Consider the following 15,892-nt stretch of genomic DNA (forward strand, 5'->3'; position numbering starts at 1 on the left):
CCGATCAATGCGATAATGTCTGAGAATGTCAAAGTATAGCTCTCCTGCGATAAATATGTCGATCTCTTCTGGAATGTGAAAACATTCACAAAATGAATGATGTCACATGCCAGTTTCGCTGACTTCAACGTTGTAGAAGATACAAACGGTGTCACCCTGGGGTCACCAAGTATTCAATGATCCATTGCTGGTGCCTTGAAACTTGGTGGAGCGGAACGTGACTGAAATTTTCTTCTGAACCGTACTACGATCAGTATTGATTCCCATGATTGGAACGTCAGCTTATGCTTTTGATAATCTCATGAAATTCATCATCCTTTCGATTACGAAGTTTACCTGCGCAATTCACTATCTAGCATGTTTTCGAGTAGTCTTGTCAACTGCAGCATTGATGAGGCACACGACCAGAGGTTCAGATACGCTGCTGTGTTATTGCTTGTAGTATGGCAGGCTCTTCATATGTCCGGTAGCGTAGATACGGCAGATCAGCTAGGGCCTTTTGGAAGGATTGTTTTCCAATCAAACAGGATATGATTCTACACCGAAATCCGTTGTTTTTTGGACTTGATGCTACCACAGCCCTTAGCGACCGACTTGATTTCGAGTATTGAACTGATGACATTTTGTACTTCATTGCAAACGAAACTGGTACTTTGACGTGTATTACCTCTGTGACTGGATCATTGGGATGACATCCGACTAGAAGGGTCAAATTATGTTCTCTAGGAATCCATTTGAAGCACCTTGATTTTGTTTCTAGAATTCGCTCCACATTAGCTTGTATAATTAGATAAGGGTAATCGTTGGGATGAAAGTACTGCCGAGTGCTGTGCAGCATAGGTATTCCATCTGAATAGGGATTCCCATAAAACATGGGACAACTATGCTGCACACGATAGAGAACTTTGTAGAACTTATACTCCCTTCCTGGCATTTGGCTTGGAAAGAACACTTCTCAAACAAGTAAGACGATTTCCTTACTGAACACGTATGTACTTGCAACTCGAGCTTGCACACTTGGATTGAAACCCTACTTTACACTTCACTTGGAACTTTCTTTTTGTTTTCACTTTCTGTTCACTTTTCACTTAATATTTCTGATTATACTCGGGGTAGATATAGAAGTGGCTGGGGTGATCCAATTTGATACGTTTGGGTTTGGGCTGTTGCGGTGGTATTCAAAACTTTCGTATTTAGTTAGTGCTAACAATTCCAACAGCTGTCAAAATGGTGCTTGTTGTCCCAGCCGTCAAACTGGCGATCAGCGTTCTTGTTTTGCTACACTCGTGCGCTACCGTTATCTCTTACACATATCACGAGCGGTAGAACGAAGATCAATAAACATAAAAACGGGTCAAATCGATGTCGTCTGTCACGATGACATTTGTCTAGTTCTGGCCTTTCGCATAGGTATTATGGCCAGCACACACATATTAGGGCTGGCTTTCGTTATGGAAAAAGACAGGAATAACAAAAACCGAACCGTTTTCCGAAGACGCTATCGTGGTCAAGGGTGTTCATTCGACATTTTTATTTCGTACAGTAATTTGATCGCTTGTGTTGCGAATGTCAAAGGCAACCGAATATCAACGAAAAGGTGTCAAAAACTGTGATCGCAAATAAGACTGTCAGCTACACTTACACAAGGGACCAATAAGATATCTGCCGGGGACTAGCAGGCATCTTTAGTGTGTGAGTGTTAGTAGTCTTCTATTTTTTTAGGCGACAATGACGCCTGCCATGTCAGATTGCAGGTCAATGTGGGGAAGGGAAAGCAAGTAATGTAACTACAGCAAACCGAATATACCTCTGCGTCTGTACAAAATCATGTCGGAGTGTTGGTGGGAAATGGTTGGCAGAGGGTTCTCACACATTGGTGCGTGGACGCCAGGCATAAGGTGATAGAATTGAGTGTTCCGAAGATAATGCGACACAGTGCGCTAGATTGCATAACTCGTAGGTGCTACCTAACTGGATTGAAAAAAAATGCAACAATGTTCAATCTGTATCCCGCGTAAACACGAGGTTGGATATTTGAGTGTTAGAGAAAATTTCACTTCAAGATTTCTGATGGTATTGAGGAAGATTTCCAAGAATTGATAGAAACCTTCTCGCAGGGATAGGTGAACCAGTCAGCGTCTGGCTGAGTGTGTCCTAATAAACACTTAAACCAGCATTTTTTTCCTGGACATACATATATCGTAAACATGTCGAAAATTTATATTGAAAAAACAATCAGGCGGTACATTTTTTTTTCTTAAATTTTGTCACATAACATTACAAATTGCTCTAGAATTCCCTAATGTTCTCTACTCAGCGAGTAAGACAAATCTTTCATTCACTTAATCAAAACACTCCTCTCCGCCATTAGTGGTCCGCCTACCCTACGGAATGTTTACCGATTGGGCAGTAAAAACAAAACAAGAACCCAACCAGCCGAGCGTTTCTTCCGTCTCAATTACCGGCGCGGTGCGACGGCCCTGCAGCTTCAGTCTGTATTCCAGCTCCCCATTGTGTGCTTCTCTCCTTTAGCCGTAGCTAGCCGTCGTGATCTTGGCGGTCATAAAACCGTATTAAGCATCAAACGCACCACACAGGGGATCTATTTTCGAATGCCAAACTGAGGAGGTACACAATTCTGGTAGACGGCTCAAGGTTTTTCGGAAACCAGCAGATGACATGGTGATGAGGATGATGAAGCTGTGTTCGATGGTGGTGAAGAGAGGAGAAACGGTCGGTCGACGATGATGCGGTTCAATCTAGGCAGAGTGGACGGCCGGTTGGTTGGGAGGCTTTGGTTCCCATGGCTCAGTGTTAGGTCTCACTGGGCTCAATGTTCGGATTCGGTAGCCGGGGTATAGGCAGAGATAAGTCGGAATGGTAAATAGGGGGACAAGCATAATCTGGAGGGAAATATGCGTTTATGCTTTAATTGGGAATTAAGGAGATTATCTATTCTATATCGAGTACCAGATTGAGAGATATGACTTCAACATTATAGAGCCGGTGGAAGTATAATTGCACCGTGATATAAATCAAGCGATGGAAGATATGGCGTTTGTTGTATGACATTTGGTGGTTTGCTTTAACAGCCAAGTATTGTATAACTAAGCAATTTAAAGCTTAGTCGTTAAAATTTCAGACAACTTCAATTTAAGAATCATCCTACTTCCAAGCATTTCTCATTTTTTCTAGGAATCCTTCCAGTTACTTTTTCAAGAATAGCTTGAAGATTTATAATGAATTTTTACTGCTTGAGATGAAAAATAGAAGTCTCTCATTCCAGCACTCACGATTATTCTTTTTCTCTCTATCCACAACTCACGGATAACCAACAAACCATCAAATGTTTCACTCCGTCTGAGAGTATCGCGAGTATCACAAGATCAATAATTTCACGTTTTGTAATACCGTGTTCACATGAAACGCACTTGTTTCCATGGCCATCTAGATAACACGGCACCGCTCAGTCGTCAACCAGATGAAAACTTGGGTTGGTGCATACTGAGCGAGCAAGCATTTTTTTTTGGAAGTGGATACCTACGATTTGTAAGTGAGCGCAAATTGGAGAGAGCAAACTTTTATCACGTAAGAGAACCGGAGCTTATCCGGATAATATCACGGTGTGATAGAGCGTTACTCGCGTGAGTGAGGGATAACTTAGATGCCTGGGAATGCATCCAGATATTCCATCAGAAACATCTGTAGGAATTTCCTAATAAAACTTCTAAAAATTCTCCGACAGTACATCAAGGAATTACTCCTGCGATTAAGCTTTTCTCCAGGAATATCTCCAGGATTTTGCGTAAGATATTCATTCTAAATAGCCCAAGCATAACATTCTCAAAAAATAATCTTCAGGATAAATTCAGGAATATCAACAATAAAAGCTTCATCCTGAATACTTCCAGGAATTGTTTCCGGAACACTTTCAGAAAGTGATCTAAAAATATCTACAGGAATTCCCTTAGAATGATCTTAGAAGTTTTCCAGGAAAACTCCTGGAGATACAATAATTGTAGAAGCTTGGTTGATCTCAAAGTTTCGGATGTTTTCTTAACAAGAAAAATGAGTCTGATACTCTCAATCAGATGACCTTTTCAATCAACACGTACCAATCTCCAGGAATAAGAACATGATACATTTATTGCTCACAAGTTTCCTCCGCCATGCGAAGATATCTTCATCCGCCGTTAATATAGTTATCATCTACTCGTGTTAAATTTCCCGTATTCACATGCTCGCACATGGTTCATTAATTTTAATGAGCGTGTTGTCTCATGTACACTTGTCAGAAAAGCGTTGGATAGTTTTCGCAAACATACACACACACAAACACCAAACTGTGCCAGAGCAAGTCTTATGCCTAGGTTTGATTGTTGGTGGTACTATCGCATATAGGCAAGGAACGAAGCAAGTGATGATGATATCTAGTTGATAACAACAAATACCAGCTGCGTTTGATGATACGTGTTCTGGCATCTGTCTCCATCCGAAAGCATTTCCATCGATGCAAATTGGATCATAACTGAACAAATATACCGTTCGTACATGTATGCATAGGAAAGGCACGCAGCTCTAATGAACCGCAAGATGATGTGTCTTCATCAGGATGGTAAACCGATGGCATCTCGTGCAAGTGACAACGCAACGAGAGGTCCAGTTGACAATGAGCTTTCAATTTAAACCATACCGGCTGCATTGCTGTAGCAGTCAGTTAACAGCTAATGAATCCGATGGAAGATTTCCCCGAACCCGCACAATATCTCTTATGTTGCATTCTCATCCACTTTGAGGCCAATTTTAGAACCCTAACAGTAAAGGGAACGCGTCTGAGTCATCCCGACTCGCACCCTTTTCCCTGGTCATCAACACCAAAACTTCCTCGGAACGCAATACTGACGACGATAATGCTCACTCTAATTTAGATAAAATTTATGCTTCACCATTCCGGAATAAATTACATTTGTAGGCAGTTCCCCCTTTTCTGTACGGGCAGACGACAACTTGCATTCTCTTTCTACTCGTATGAAGAGAAGCGAAGCAACCTCACTGGTGCGGCATTAGAAGTCCTTGACTTCATGAACTCTCTTTCTCTTCTTGTGAACGTGTGCCGGAGATTATAACTAGTCTTATCACTGAAACCGTTAAGGTGAGAAATCTTGTTCATGTGCGGTGAACCTGATCGGATTTGTCGTTCCACGTTCATATTTCACCGACAGCTGATCGTAGACCAAGAAACATAACTTCTTGAAACCGAATTAATCGAGTGGTCCGAAGCTGAACTTCATTGTTGGTATTTACGTATTCTGGTCGGTTTCAGAAGAACACCTGTCTATGTTGTTCTTTACTGGCATGTGCTGGAATGTAGATTTGCTGGTTCGTCGGAACGTACTCGTAAAACATCAAAATTAGAAGTCACAAAATGTTGATTAATTGGCAAATAGAGAGATGAAATTGTAAAAAAATCATGTTCTGACGGGATTCGAAACCACGACTCCGCATTAGCTAGACCGGCGCTTTACCCACCTGAGCCACAGGTAGCGATTTTGGGGAAAGTCAAACTGACTCCGAGCCTACACCATGAACACTCTTTTTTTTTTTCAGATGACCACTTCTCGCTTTAGTCACATATAAGTCCTACACATTCATATTCATCTTCTCAACTGTAGATTGATTAAAAGTTTAATTTAAAAGTTTGACTCAATTCAGCGACAGAATTGTTACAAGGCTTAGGTCTGTTTAGTTGCACTAGACACATCAGATCTGTTGTTGCGTGCCTAACCATCTGCGGTTGACGGCTCGACAGCATTAACCACGGAAGCAACAAATGATAGCGTCGGTAACTAGACGACCCTCTCCGGTACCACAGACTCGAGAGGGAGAGAGAGTGCCATAAAAACTAATCGAGGCGGAAAATTTTGACATCGATAAAATCGAATAAAATTCATTTCCCGTACGGAACATGCAACCGGATTATCGTTCGTTTCTAAGACATATCTCCAGTCTTAGGCCCGGTTTGGAGATAAATTGGCAGAGGATGAGAAGCTCTTTGGAGAGGACGCGCATTTCGGTAGGCCCCCATTACGGATGTGCTCATGGTCGAGTGGGTCAACAACAGCCGGAAGTAGTGCCTTATATTTGATTAGGTTTGGGTTTGACAGGGTAGCTGCTATGGTCCAGTGAGTAGTAGGATGGACGGTAGTATTATATCACTTCTTCTTCGTATTTTTCTCTGGGTTTAACGTCTCATCTAGGACAGAGTCATGTGCTAGAAAAACTTCCACAGTTGATAAATGAGAGCTTTCATTGCCAATAAAGCTCAAAATCTAATCAGGGATCGAAGCAATTCTGGCGAGATTATCGCTTCGTTTAGCCCTTACGAGATTGATCACATTGAATCGTGAAATCATGTTGATTAGCATTGAACACAATATGCTTTTATTGAAATTATTTTTTTACTGAAATAAAAATAATTCGTTTTGAAACTTCCCAATCGAGTGTTTTAATGTTATCAAGTATTCCTTCGGAATTCTTAAGAAACTACTTCAAGAATAACCCACAGAAATTCTTAATAAATGGGGTAAAAGTTTAGACATTTTATCAATACTCTACATTAGAAGTCAATCTTAAATTATTCCAGGAATTTCCGCTACTTGTAAGTAGTGGTTACTGAATAAATTTTCAAAATTTTCTGTTTTTACAGCAGTGTTTATTCATTCACATATGCCTTTGGACTAATCGCAATTACTTATCAAGTTCATTTTTCTTAAATTGAATGCAATTCTTAGCAGTTGCGTGTTGCTTTTGTAACACATTGAAAGTATTCTATTCCAAAGCTTCAAAAACTTTAAGTTATATCTGCGGGAATGATGGACCTGACTTGAACTAAAAATCATTCATTTAATCATTTGTTATAAAAAAGCGTTTCAGAGAACTTTCTCAAAATTATTATAATCCATCAACGTAATTGATGATCTTCCCCATAGTATATTATGAAAAATCCCCTAAAACCTTCTGAAGTCCTCTAAAACTCTTCTGAAGATTCTTTTAGAGCTCTTTAAAATCCCTCAAAACCCCCTGAACGCGCAATGAGCCTCTTGAACCCCATGAAAATGCTCTGAAATCTAGTTAGAACCCTCCTGAAATCCATGTGAAACTTCATTAAAACCTCTTTAAATCTCTGAAAGCTCCTGAACACTCATAAAACCCCTGGGAGCTGCAGGGGAAATCTTTTTTGTTTCCTTAAACTTTGGTTAAACTCTCTGGAACGCCTCAAAGTTCTCCCTGACATAATCTGTAACTCCCTAATAGCCTCCGAAACGTCTGAATCTCCCTCAAACTCTCTTCAACTTCTTGTAATCTCTATACATTGCTCTAGAGATTCTTTCAAAATTCGTTCAGAGATTCCTTGCGAAATTTCTTTAAACATTTTTTCAAAAATTTCTTTGATAAAACTCTCAGCGATGCCTTTTGAAACTTTTCCGAAGTTTTTCAGAAAATGTTTCAAAAGATCTTTCGAAAATTTGTACTGAGGTTACTTTGGAAATTCTTCCAAGGATTTCACCAGAAATTGCCACAACAACTTCCAATTTCTCCAGAAATTCCACTAGGGATTCTTCCAGAAGTTTTACAAAGAGTTGTATAGGAAAGTTATGTCTGGGTTTTTGCAAAAAAAAAATCCTCCAAGGATTGCTTTAGAAAATCCTTCACAGATTTATCCTGTTTTTTCGGGACTTTTCAAAAATTTTCTTTAGGAAAAATCCTTCGGAAATTACTTTAAGCATTCTCTCAAACGATCTTCCAAGGATTTATACCAAAACTTTCTCCGGTGTTTGATTTAGAAACTGCTTCATATGTTTTTTTTTTGAAAATATGAATTTTGTGACAGAAAATCTTCCTGGGATTTCTTAAGAAGTGTGCGATCCATTTGGGAAATTTCAGTAGTGATTCTTACAGAAAATGTCCTGGGGATTCCTTCATAATTTTTTCGAGGGATTCTTTCAAAAAATCTTCCATGGCCTTTATTATAAATTCGACTAAAAATTTCTTCAGAAATATCCCCAGATTTTCCTCCAGGGATTTCTTCAAGAAAAACTAAAAAATAGTTTCCACAGATTTTTCAATGAGTCTTTCTTGGGCCCTTGCTGAAATCAATCCTATTCATTCAAACAATCTTTCACGAGTTCCTGAAAAAAACTCCCAGGGATTCGCAAAAAGAAATTCTTTCAGGGGATCCTTTGGAAATGTCTCCTAGATTTACTTTAAAACTGTCTTTCGATTTTTTTCCAAGAACTCCAAGAATTCTTTAAGAAAATCTTAAACGAATACCTTCCAAAAATGTTGCATGGATTCCTTTAGAAAATACTTCACGAGTTCCTTTCAACAAATCTTACATAGATTGTTATAGAAATTCACGAATTTCTTCATTTTTTTCGTAGAAATTTTCAGTTTTCATCTAGACAACTTTCCATCATCTTTCTCAAAAATACTGCATGGATTAAAAAAAATGGTTCACGGATACATCAAGTATCAGTAATTCAGAACTCCTTCAGAAGCTTTCAAAAGATTTTTTCCAAGGATTGCTTTAGAAATTCCACAGTAAATAAGAAATTCCTAAGATTTCTTCACATTCCTGTAGATATTCCTGAAAGACGTTTCTCTTCCAGAAATTGCTCCAAGGTTTCTGAAGAAAGTCTTAGAAAATCCTATAACGATTCCTTCAAAAATTTTTCTACAGTTTCATTCAGAGATTTTTATCAGGATTTTTATGGGAAGGCTGAAATACATTTTTGCAGAAATTCACACAGAGATTTTATCATAAATTTCGCCCGGTAATCCTCTATGTTTTTTCTCATAATTTCCTTCGAGCGTATCTCTAGGAATTTCTCTGTAGAATCCTCCAGGAATTCATTTAACAAAATATTTAGAATTTTTATAAGGCGGTTACTCCAGGATTTGTTTCCGAAAATATCTTAATAGGTTTTCTTAGGGTTTCCCCCAGGGATTTCCAGTTATTTCTTCAGACATTCCGCCTGAAATTTCTTCAGAAAATCCATCTATGGATTCTTAAAATATTCCTGTTTTTTCATATTTTTCTCCAGCATCACAGGTAAATCTTTTGGAGACTTCTTTGATTTCTACTTTGAAAACTTCTTCCTTCGGAAAATTTATTAGAGATTTTGAAAAAAAAATCTGGTTTCTATCTGAATGTTTTCGGGCATTTCTCCAGAATTCAATCAGAATATCTTTCGGCGATTCATTTAAGAGTTTGAGAATACAATTTCTCTTGCGTGGTCTTTGGAAAATCGTTCAGTAATTTCTTAGGCAACTGCTCGAGCAATCTTTTTGGATATTTCTTCCGAACGTTCTTCAACATATTCTTTGAGAATGAATTCCTTCGAAAATTTCTTTGAAAATTTTTGTGTAATTTTCTTTGGAAATTTCTACGGTAAATCCTTTAGAATGTTATTTGGCTTTTTATTTTTTGTTAAGATTTGGTCAGTTGCTTTGGAAAGCTTTTATAATTTCCTATGTTATTCCAATGAAATTTTTTAAAGGAATTCCTTAGAAAAATGCTTTGAGAAATCTCAGACATTTTTTATGGAAATTTCAAAGCCAATTCCTTTGAAAGTCAAATTGAGAATTTCTGAATTTCCAATGGAATTATTTGCAAAATTTCCAAATAAATTCATAGAGAAACTGTTTATCATAGGAAATTTACAAAAAAGTTTTAAAAGGAATCACTAAAGAATTTTCCAAATAAATTGCCGAAGAAATTCTCATAATAAGTGCTGCACACCGAAGAAATAAACAAAAGTATCGCCAATACTTTACTACCCAAAGAAATTTCCGAAAATAACATAAAAAAAACAAAACTACACAATTTTCAAACGAATCAATAAATATAATTACTATGAATCATAAGAAATTACAATCATAATAACATTGCATTGTCGAAGAAATTTGAAAAGGAAATGCCGAAAGAATTTCATTGCAATTTCAGTTTAAATACAAAAATAAATTTCCAAAGAACTTTCTGAACAAACTTCAATGTAATTACCAAAGAATTATTCTTAAAAAAAAGCCGAAGGAATCCTCAAATCACTTACCAAACCAATGGTCTAATGACTTACCACAGAAGTTTATAAAGAAATAGACGAAGGAATTTAAAAAAGATTTTTGAAAATGATTCTGTAGCATATTAAAAAAAAATTACGAACAATTTTTAGAAAGCGATTGAGGGGGTTAGAAGCAAAGGGGTGTAAGTGACAAAAACCCACTTTCGAGTTAATGAGGTTTAAAGTTTTTGACCAATTTTTCATCCCTTTCAAAATGTATGGTGTTTCAAAATCAACCCAGATTTCTCTGATTTATTGTAATTTTTCCAATCATCGTAAAACCAATCCTAAAAAAGTTCCTGAAAGCTTGAAATCTGAAGAAGTTTATGATATTCTCAGCTCTAAAACATCAAAATGGTCACTTTCAACCCTTTGACCCCTAAATTGTCAAGAAGTTTTTATAGGAATAACCGAATCAACTCCCAAAAATCTTGCAGAAAAGAATTTCGAATTATTGAAGGCAATACCGAAGGAATTCGAAAAGAAATTCACAATGTTTGAAATAATCCAAGTAACTTAAAATTCCCATGACAAAACTTTCAAGTTCCACTAAGTTTGCATAAAGATTTGCCTGCTTAAGAGGCTAATAATGAGCCATGATGAAATTTCGCACTCAAGCTCCGGAAGGGTTCATTGTTAGCATCTCGCTGACGTAGTGTACGGTTTGGATAAAAAATTACCCTAATTGCAAAGGAGGGTTAAGAAGTTTGAAAGCAACTTTTTTTTTCCTAAAGAGATTGTTTCTCATATCGTTGTATAAAAAAATCGATCAGCTAGAATAAAACTGGCGCCATTTTGACGCTTTATTTACAGAATATAAGTGTGTTGATTGTTCTTTCAGTAGAAGTATCCAAAAATAAAAAAAGGTAACGTAGCATAAATTTTGTTCAAATGAGTTGCTACTGAATATTTTAATTAAAAATTCTAGAGGGTCCCGACAACCAATTTGCACGTATAATGAAGTTTTATTTCATGTTATACGTACTTTTACGCGGTAAAGTTACATAACATAAGATGCAGTAAAAGTGCCTTATGCGTACAAAAGTGGAGGCGCTATACGTGCATTGACGGAAAAATAATAACACTATATGACTTCAGGCGATATCTTATGCGATCAACGGTGTGCACTATTGCGACGTAATATAGCATCTTATGCGACTTAATTATAATCGAAAAAAAACTGTTCTTTTTACCTCAGTATCGAACTAAGAACCTTTGTATTTTCGAGCCACACTTCACACTTAACACCAAACACCACTTATGAAACACACTGATTAATTGTCATTACATTCTAACTCACCTCAGTGTTTGTTGGAATGCACTTGGTTTCCCTGCGCTGTACGTGTTCGACAAGCTATCTGGGGCTCAAATGACGAAGCGTGATTTCTCGCACCGTTATCACTTATCCTCTGTTAATTATCAGGTCAACAAAACAAAAATTATGACTTAGTAACTTGTTTTGTAACCATAATATGATTGTTAACTTTCTAGTCGTTTTTTGGCACTCCAACATGATAGTTTGTATGCACATTTTAACGAGTTTATTTTTACTACTATGCGATTTAGTTTGTACACCAATGCGAGTTTAACTGACATAATAAGAAAAGTATCAAGCGAAGTCGTATAATCATCGCAGTGCGTAATTATGCGAATTCATTTGACACTTTGCGAGTCCGTTCGAACTCTTTTGTGAATAAGTTAAGTTCGTCACAATAAAACATCAGAATATCGTCTACTACGATGTAGTTATACATTATAAAAGTTAAATTGCACTCTTATATGATTTTACCAGATACATCGCAATAAGTTAAAAAATAACATCATATGCGATGAAAATTGTCCCTCAGCCGTATATGTATGCGATAGTGAGTAAAAATAGTACTTTATACGATGTACAGCGTACATCCTTATGCGATTTCTGGTTATCTGGGGTGCCAGGTACCCCAGAAACTTTCCATGGCTAAGCAGATGGTTATTCATGTCACTTCTCTACTGTTTTAAATCTGGCACCTATTTTTATTTTAAGGTTAGCATAAGTAGTGAAGTGCAGTGTTTTTATTTATTTTTTATTTTTACTTTTGCGTCAAGTCCTGAAAAAAGTAAATCATTTGGTGATTCCCAACAACGAACAAAGTAACAGTCACACTTCGAATTCCCATAACGTGTGCCTTTTTATGGTAGAAACCTAGACTTTATCCAGCTGATGATATTCTGCCAGCATATTACGGCAACCCTTTTAGCAAATTAATTTATTCCTAACTCATAAGCCTTCCTTGCCTTTTGCTCCACACTCAAATCATAACAAACAACTTTTCTTCCGTTTTGGCGAAGTTCCAATCAGCTTAATGTTTCTGAACTCGAACTGCTGCTGCTGCTGCTGTCTGCTGCATCATCTCCTAGAACGGGTGAAAAAATTGAACAGAATACTTAATTCCCCCCGACCCAAGCTCAAACCATCCCAATGCACAGTGTACTCTCTTCGGGCAGATCAGTTTTGTTGCATTTCTTCTTCCGACACTCCACCAGCATCATGTTTTAGATTTTCTCAAATTTCTCGTTATTTTTAAATAGCATAAAAACTTTATCCGCTTTTTGCACTGATCCCATCCCGGGAATCATGCAGAACAGAACACACTAGTCTACATAGTCCTTTTTCTCCATTCGTACACAACGTATTTAGCGTAATGTTTGCTTGGTTGCTTGCTCTTCCCTCCAATATGTTTGTTTTGAAGCGTTTCCCAGCGCGCACATGCTTATAACATATGTGCAGTACGGAGCTGCACCCGTGCTGCTTGCTATGCCTGCAGATCGAAGGGACAAACTTTTGTTCACATAACCTTTTTTCCTTTGAGTTGCTTCCTTCTTATCCTGGTTCTTGGGGGGAGGTGGGACAAATAATGCCCACGATTTTTAAGCGATAAACGATGTACAGCGTCTAAATGTTTTTTTTTTTTTATTTAAATTTATTAAAAACTTTTTCCATTAAGCATCAAACTTTGGAAAAAAGATTATGAAATACAAGATTGGATAGATAACTTTGAAATTCCAGCATCGATTTCAAAATTTGAAACGTCCATTTCACTTCAAAATTTCATTTTTCCCTACCATCCCCAAGCTGCACCAACCAACAAGAACCTAGGGAATCCGTTTTATGGGCTGATTCTTCTTGTATCCCGTTTTTGTGCATCGGATTGGGGCGAAGGCACTGGTTCTTCGGAAGCTGATCTCGGTCGGTAGTTATTATCATATAAGCGGCGCGCTGCGGTGTGGTGTGAGAGGAAATATAATATGCGTCAGAATTAAGGCAAATCAGTTTCGACAGTGCGCACAAGCCGACCTGGGGTACACACCGACCGAACGAGATCGGCCGGTACCTTTGAATAGGGCAGGCACATGTGCTGACGTCTTTTATGATTTTTTGTATTGTTTTCAAACATCTTTTGATGCAGCATAGCGGAAGAACTCGAGAATATTTGAGTGTTGAGAATTATTTAGAGGAAATGTGACGTTTCTTTAAAGAAGCTTAATACTCTTCTAAAATTAGGATACGGCGATCCCTTTGATGTTGTCGCCTTCGAATGATAGCATATCAGGCAAGCGCAAATGCTTCGAAAATCAATAACATGAAAGCGTAGAAATATTAATAATCATAAATATAAATCCAAACCAAGATAGCGCATTCTCCCATAATGCCCTTCAAGCATCGATTAAACCGATCACCTTTCGTCAAGAAGACCATCATCTTCACCAGGAACGCAGCCCAGCTGCTTAATGAATTAACTTTCCCACCTTCTTGCGAGAAGAAGAGGATGATTAGCATTTTTGCTCGTAAAAATGCCCCACAGCCAGTTACGAACCCATCGGTGCCCCCCATTACTAATTTGAATTTAAATTTATTGAAATGCCATCTCCGTTTCCCATCATCGCATCGCTTTGGCTTTAGTTTTAACCCTCGAGTTTTAAACGCTACGATTCATAATCGCATGCAGCAGAGCTTACGTGCAGTCTTAACTTTGGTCGACCAATTAGGCTTTTCGGAACATAATCACATCGCGCTGTGAATGCTGAATCGTGGGCTTAACTGTTATCGACATATTAAAATTAATGTGAATTTGGCCAATCCCTGAGTCAACAACTCGAATGTCCAATGCAAACAAATGACCCATAATGTCCAATACTACTGGGATGGACGGGAAGAGGACAAGCAAATCGGAAAGGCAACATTTCGATTAATATTATTTTGCAAATCAGCACGCTGAAAAGTGCCAAAGTGTCAGTTTAAATTTCGCTTTTTATGTCCGTCTACATCCTTGAGATGCTTTCGGCACCTTGAGGATTGTTTGTTATGGAAAACATTCTCTGTGTGATAAGATAGCTGAAAATTTCTGTGTTTTTGATAATTGCAATGTTCCGCGTTAATTTTTTGCGGACCGTTCTATGGTTTTATTCGAAAAACTACGAAGGCATCTAAATATCAAACCAGCAACTATGAATTATGCAAGAATCTTTCGTTGTAGTTTTGGATCAAAGTTCTTCTGGAACAGTGCGAGAAAAACCCAGAGAGCACCTCGAGAGTCCCCAACCAACGCAACGTGATGAAATGCGGCGAGGACAGTCAACATCCAGGATCCGTTTTATTTAGCGCACCTATCAGTATTCAAAACATGAGTGAGCCAAAACCTTGAGGCACTATTCAAATTAAAGGCTTCACTTTGATGCAATGATTTTTTTGGTTTCAAGGTAAACTATATTATATAGCTCTTGGAGTAGGAATAATCTAAAAGCAAGCAGAAACCCCGAGCAAAAGCGCATAACAAAATGATAACAAGTTCTGTTACCTGGTTATCATTCGTTTGATAATTAAGTTTGTTAAGTATCATTTAGGTTGAATTAAAAGCCAACATAACAAAAATAATAACACAAATTTACTTCACGAATACCAAAATGATAAGAAGTTAAGGTATCATTGAGTTCAAGTTGATAACTAATTGTGTTATAAAATATTTAAATCAAAATTTCATTTAGTTATCAAGATAAAAAAAATACATCTGATTGATAACAGGTTTTTTTATCATTTAAACTCAAATATCTCAAAACCCTATCTTTTTACCAACGTAATTTTTTAGAGAAAACGGTCCATTGTATTAGCAATCTACCATGAAAATAAACAAAAAAGTTATGACAATTCAAACATTTCACAATTTTCACATTTAGTAATAATTTTTTTTAGTGTAAATTATTTCGGCCGGAAATTGAAGTTTGATGCTGATTTTATTGTTAATGGCCTTGGCGTGAGTAAAACAAGTTGTTTTTATTATATATTATATATACATATAATATACTATGTACAGTAATGTTCCGATTTTATCACGCCCTCCGCGCATTAGTCGTTTATTCATTAATTTGCTGTTACATTTGAGGACAAGTGTTTTCCCTCTTCTTCAAGATGAATGTTGAAAGCGTGTTTTGTAACGTTAAAAATATTGAAATGGGTATAGATGTTGAAGAATATTACAGGGCATTTTTGAAAAGGGGCGTAATTAAATTGTTTAAACAGATGTCGCTGATGGCAATTTCTCAGTTGTTGTCGTTTTCGAACTTCCTGCGCCCTGCTTTACCGATGATATACAGATGGCTCGTTTGTCAAATTCTAGACGGCAGGACGTGCAATTGCGTAATTTTGTACACAATGTGGACATTTGGGCATAACCAGTCTCTTTCAGTTTATCTATGGTGCTTTCGGTGAGATTTCGTAACTCTTTTGAACATTT

General features: G+C 37.4%; 1 protein-coding gene across 1 annotated transcript in view; it reads left to right on the forward strand.

Annotated features, from left to right (window-relative positions):
- The window catches only part of LOC109419307 (neural-cadherin), a 363,889-nt gene that overhangs the window by 94,441 nt on the left and 253,556 nt on the right, over nucleotides 1–15,892 (forward strand).

This window comes from Aedes albopictus, chromosome 2, assembly GCF_035046485.1.
Source record: "Aedes albopictus strain Foshan chromosome 2, AalbF5, whole genome shotgun sequence".
Lineage (NCBI taxonomy): Eukaryota > Metazoa > Arthropoda > Insecta > Diptera > Culicidae > Aedes > Aedes albopictus.